The following is a 6,807-nucleotide window of genomic DNA, read 5'->3' on the forward strand; positions in this document are numbered from 1 at the left end:
GAACATAAAAGAAACTAAAGTGCACTTCCAACAGTGTCCCTCCCTAATTCTATCGTTTTTCAAAAACCAAAGCCCTTTAATTAAATAAAATTTCAAAACTACCCCTCTTAAACTAACAATAAATTTCTTATACTTCATACGGCAAAAGGAATAATTTCAACCTACTATAGATTTATTATCTTCTCATCCTTCAAAGAAGGAAGAGAAATTACTTATATTTCATGGTGGTAAAAGACGATTCGTTCGACTTCAGTGCCTTCGTCAATTCATTATTAGGTCAACATGGAAGAAATAAATCACAGATAACTATTAGACTTGCACAGTTGAATAACAAATGAGGGAAAACAGACAGTCGACTACTAGTTGAGATTTAACTCCTAATCTCATGATAACAACACCATTATATACTAGTTAGTTATCCATCTTGAGGGTATTATTTATACTTCATGATGATAAAAGACGATTACACTCATTCCAGCGCCCCCGTCAATCCATCTCAGGACTAACATGAAATCCTTTCTCAACCTTTTGATTAAGATCAAGTATAATTTCTGTTATTATCAGTTTAATACTTATACTTCATGATTGAAGGTGAGGTAGGAGGTCACTTATGTACCATGCAAATGACTAAAAGTTCATTTACTAAAATATTAGAAGTCAAGTTATATATTTAATAGCACTACTATGATTATGCTTGTTGTTGAATTGTTGTGATAATTCATTTGTAGATAGATGAATATCTCTAAAGTCATGGCTAATTTAGAGAGTGAATCTCAAAATCAAGAACCCATCATCCTGTTTTGAACCGATTGGCTACAGATTATGGACCAAAAGTGGATGACAAGAAAGAGAGCTATAAAGGTAGAAGGTAGGTTCATGATTAAAGGCTTCACTCACTCAAAATCAAGTTGTTTTTTTCTCACTAATCAACAATTACAGAAAACTTGTCTGCTGGCTAGCTAATTAATGCCTGTCTGTACACAAAGTAATTAGATTGTGTTTAGGCAAAGAAACATACATGGAAGAATAAGGGCAGATGATTGTGTTCCAGGGAGGGTGTGGTTGGGTTTTTTGGCGTGAGGAACAAAAGGGGGAGACAGATGTGTGGGAGTTGGTTTTGTCACGGAACTCGATAAGGGAAGCCAAGCAATGATGCAGGCGACGAGCCTTCTCTGGTGTCTTTTGTGGACTCGCATTCCTTTTCCCTGTTCATCTACTGCCAAAGGCAAAGCTATTGCTTCCTCTTGCATTAACATAACATAATGGAAAATAGATTCTTCGTCCAATTGCAGTGTGGAGAGCAGTTCAAGGCTGCCACATTCCAAGCTAGATCTTAATTAATCCATGCTTCATTCTCCTTTACCATGCATGCTTCTATATATCCACAGATTTGCTGGACCGATCGCGTGACATTACTTTTTTTTAGTCCGAAATAGGGAATTAGTTAGATATGATTCAAAATTATGAAAAAAATATGAATTGGAATCAGAGTTTGAAGAAGAGGAAGAGAGCATCAACCCGCAACAAATGAAGGAGGATTTATTTAATCAGATAATTTGAGCTCCTAGAATATGGTGCTCTTGGACCATCTATTTGATTGTATTGAAAAGCCTACTGAATTAAAATTTTCCTATCGGGCCAGATCATTTCAAGGCAAGCGAAGTATTTATCATGAAGAGAATGAGCTTCAAAAGCATGAGAAATTCTTGTCGAGGTGAATCATACAGTACTGGACAGTTAGATGGACCATTAATGGAGCCCAATTAGTTATCAAATTCATTAGTTTACCATATTGATGTGATGGAATCCTACATGGGATGGAAAGTCTCAACTGTCAGTCAAAATCAAGATAAGTCAAACGTGATCAAAGGAATCAGTCTAGATAAGACTAGAGTATGATGATCTATGATCAAACCAGCTCAAAATACTTATCCTCAGAAACAGAGTTAGCCAAGAGATAAATCTTACTCTCGGATTCTAGCGTCCTACCTCAGTCTCAACGACCGACATCTTTTGTGCCTCAAATTCATTCTCGGATCTCAGCATCCTATCTCGTTCTTAGCTGTCAACATCTTCCATGCCTCAGTTTGAGTCTCGAATACAAGTATCTTGTTTCGGCCATCCTCCGTGCCTCAGTTTTAGTCTCAGATCTCAGCATCATATCTCGGCTTCAACTATCGACATCCTCCATGCCTTAGCTTTAGTCTTGGATCTCAACACTTTGTCTTGACCTCAATTATCGACATCCTCTACATCTCAATCTCGGATCCCAACAACTTATCTCGACTTCACTTCCTAACTTCTTCTATGCATAAGGCCACTCAACATATCAAGCATGCATCCTACGTTGGCTAGCAACTGCCTTAACAATAAGACCGTCTCCTTACAAATATTCTAGAATACGTGGTACTAGATGAATGGAGAGACAGTTACAAGTTTGTTATATTTGGTCACCTAGATGGTCCCTATAAACATGTGGAATTTGGTAAATTATGAGATAACTAACGCTGACTATCGTATTTAATCCCCCACTATAAAAATATATATGGTTTTATATATTGACAAAATAAATTCATCACAAATCTATAATAAAATTAACAGTAAAAAATAAATCATTGAGTAATGAAATTTGCAATAAAAATAATTTTCGTCACAAATTAGTAATAAAAACTTTCGTCGCAAAATCTATGATTGAAAAATTTATTGTTGAAAATTAGTGATAAAGTTTGAATTCGTTGCAAAATTATGAACAAATTTTGAATTATTCCAAAATTTAACAATGAATTTTGAATCTGTGGCCAAATTATTTCTTTACAAAATTTGACAACGAACATTTAATTCATCGTTAATTTGGCAACGAATTCCTTACCAAATTTTATAATTAGAATTCATTGTAAATTTGTCAACAAACTCAAAGTTAGATACAAAATTTGTAACAAATTAAAAGTTTTTGGCAACAATGAATTTAAATTTGTTGCAAATTTTACAACTAATTTTGAATTCATTACAAAATAAATTCATTGTAAATTTATCATTAATTCTTTAACAAATATATTTCATCGCAGAATTATATCTAAAAAATTGTGAAAGGTGCGAAGGGTTACCGCACATTCGATAGGTGTTCTCTTTTTCTCTGTTTATATCTCTCCAATTGTGGGTTGTCGATCTGGGGTTGGACCGCGAATCTATGTCCTAGAGGATAAATCCGGAGGCTCAGCCACGATCTATCCTGCGCAACCTTTCATTGTTCAATGGTGCTAAATAATGTCCCAATATTCTCAAATCTCTAAGAGGATGAAAGTAATTTTACTCAAGATGTTGATACCCTTGAGGTTGTTATTATTTGGGATTACCATTGATTTGTATTGTGTGCTGATCATTTTGCTAGTTGTGCATTATCCTATTGCTCTTCACTTGCTCCTTCATTTTCCCTTCCCTACATCTGGGAAGATTTCTCATTCGTGGCATGCTTGTTTGCTTCTAACATTGTTCAATGGTGCTAAATAATGCCCCTTGTTAGTCTATGGAAAGTAGACACCTTATTGTGACATTTATGATTGAGTTTATCAAATGATCTTTTTCTTCATTTTGCAAAAGTAGCTTTCTTTGAAACTTCTTGAATTCAGATTTATGTACTAATTGACTCACTTTTAATTGAAACAAAAAGACTTTACTAAAATATGAGTTTTGTGTTTTGTTTCCTTGATTCTTTAATACAGCTTTGATACATGTGTTTCAGAAGCGGCTACACTTGACTTCTCAATATCTTAATTATCTATGACTTATAAAAACTTAAAATGTAATGGCACATTTCTGATTCTATCTTCTTAAATTAGTTTCACTCTCATTTTACACTGAAATGAATAAAGATATAAATCAGTAGTTAGAGTGGTGGTTGTTTTCCGCGTGTTGATTGTGTTTGCATTTGTTTTATTCCATAGCAAATGAGGGTGCGTAATAACTATAAACTTTAGACATTTGTTTTAAATGTTCATCAATAATTGTTCTTTTTCGGTGTAAAGGCAGATATTACAAAAATACAACAGAAGAAAGAAGAGAAGAATGCATATCAATTTCCTACTCATCTTGTTCTAAACAAGCATTAAAAAAAATTGAGGACTAAGGTATCGATTAAAATCAAATTGAACCTAACTAAATTAATTTAACTGATTTTTTTAACTAATCAAATAGATTAAATTTGTAATAAAATTTGAATTGATAAAATATCGATTAAATCAATTGTCCAAAATTTTCTAATTCAGGTCTAGGAATTCGATTTGATTTAACAAAAATTAAGTTTCGATCTAAAAATTAAGATCTAAAATTCGATTAGGTCCAAAATTCGGTTTATTTGGATTAAACGAATTATAAATTTTAAAATAAATTAATTGATTTGTTTTTGAAAACAATAAAATTCTAAAAAAACTGAACCAAATTTCAATAGATTGGTGCATTTAGAGGTACAAGTCTAAAGAAGAGCAGAAAGAAATAGTCTGTGATACATGTTCTACTGTCTAAGTGTTTAGAACTTAGCACATGGACTAGGTTTTGTCTTTTAACTTGGCAAATATTATTATGTACTTGTTTGATTATTTTGATAGAAATAGTGTATGTGTTTGATCATTTGATGTTTCTCTAATTACTTGTGCTTTATTAACTTTGATTATTATGTAAAATGTCAAATATTTATCCCAAATATCTCACACAACTGACCTCATTGTTATCTATAAAAAAGTAAATCAGAAAATCGTATAGTCTGTCATATGGGAGAGTATTTTAATTGACTTTGTCGAAATCGACCTTTGTCTATTTCTATAAATCTATTATATTTTTTTCATCTTCTTCGAGTTTTTTTTTATTTTTTTATGTATGCAAGCGAGCCTTACATCTCAATGTATCACTGATTTGACTATCAAAGAAAATAATACTGATAATGTCAATCCTCAACTGACAAATTTTATTTTGCATGACACCAAGAGCGGACGCATCAACAAACTGACATCAACCACAGATCCAAGCGATTGACAAAAGGCATCATCACTGAATACTTCTATATTTTTTGTTATCTTTTTATGTATATTTTTCCCACTATTGATTCTGTTGGTGCGGTTAGCACTAACGGTCTAACTCAGGTTTTGATGAATGACAAATCAGGTTAAGTTAGGTTCGTCGTTATCTAACACTCTGATCGAGTGTGCAGGATAAGTCCAGACAGGTCGACGGATTGACCGGATGTCTGGCACGAAGTCCAGCTAGGTCGACGGGCTAACCGGATAGCTGGCGAGAAGTCCAAGCGGGTCGACGGGCTGACCGAACGCTTGGCGAGAAGTCTAGCTAGGTCGACGGGCTGACCGGATAGCTAGCGAGAAGTCCAAGCGGGTCGACGGGCTGACCGGACGCTTGGCAAGAGCTGACGGGGCGCTTGGGGAGAAGTCCAGACGAGTCGAAGGGCTGACCGGACGTCTGGCAGGTAAGTGAGGTAAGTCACTGGAGGGGAGTGACTGCGAGGACGCGTTCCCGGGAAGGGGACATTAGGCATCGATCCGGCTTAGATCCATTTCGGATGTCTAAGTCGAGATCGTGACTAGATTCCGGTCTCGGAAAGACGGAATCTAAGTCATACTCTTTTATCCATCTGTTGAACCTTAACTGTGCTAACAATCTGTTTTACAGGATACATATTTGCCTCGGACTAACTTTGTTTTGCAGGAAAAGGGAGTTTTCTGAAACAAGGTGGTCCGGGCGCCCGGAGGGGATCCGGGCGCCCGGAGGTCCGGGCGCCCGGAAGGGATCCGGGCGCCCGGAAGGCGAATTCTATCCAGCCGAGTCGTCGCCACGTGGAGCATCATGGTTTGTGCAGCTACGTCACATTCCAGGCGCCCGGAAGGGATCCAGGCGCCTGGAACAGCATATAAAAGAAGCCCCAGACAGGAGCTTCAGTGCAATGCAATTAAGCTGAGAACTCCTCTACTGCTAGTCTTGCTGCTCGACGTTCAGTGCGACGCCAACAAAGTTCCGACAAAGTGCTCCTTCAGTTTTTATTTAATTTCCTTGTCGGTATTTGTAATACCCCGGTTCTGAGATTCTAGTTAAGTATGCCTTAAACGGTTAGATGGTACTATCCATATCACCAAGGTGCACCTTCCTTTTCGGAAGCCCAAACTTAAGAACTCCAAAGTTAAGCGTGCTTGGCTTGGAGAAATCTGAGGATGGGTGACCTCCTGGGAAGTTTTCCAGGGTGTGTGCGAGTGAGGACAAAACACGCTGAAAGGACCTCTGGTGGTCTGTGGAGCTAGTCATCAAACCGATAGGCAATTCTGGTGTCGTTCCTAGTTCGGTCCGGGTGGGGCCCGCTTGGGCTGGGGCGTTACAGATGGTATCAGAGCAACCTTGCGACCGTGAGTGCGCCTGTGGTAGGAGCACCTAGGGCACCACCTAGCGAGGGAGATTCTGGGATTTGTTTGTGGTATGATTCATGGTTACACAACGAGGACGTTGTGTTTTTAAATGGGGGTGATTGTAATACCCCGGTTCTGAGATTCTAGTTAAGTATGCCTTAAACGGTTAGATGGTACTATCCATATCACCAAGGTGCACCTTCCTTTTCGGAAGCCCAAACTTAAGAACTCCAAAGTTAAGCGTGCTTGGCTTGGAGAAATCTGAGGATGGGTGACCTCCTGGGAAGTTTTCCAGGGTGTGTGCGAGTGAGGACAAAACACGCTGAAAGGACCTCTGGTGGTCTGTGGAGCTAGTCATCAAACCGATAGGCAATTCTGGTGCCGTTCCTAGTTCGGTCCGGGTGGGGCC

This window comes from Zingiber officinale, chromosome 8A, assembly GCF_018446385.1.
Source record: "Zingiber officinale cultivar Zhangliang chromosome 8A, Zo_v1.1, whole genome shotgun sequence".
In the NCBI taxonomy this organism is placed as follows: Eukaryota; Viridiplantae; Streptophyta; class Magnoliopsida; order Zingiberales; family Zingiberaceae; genus Zingiber; species Zingiber officinale.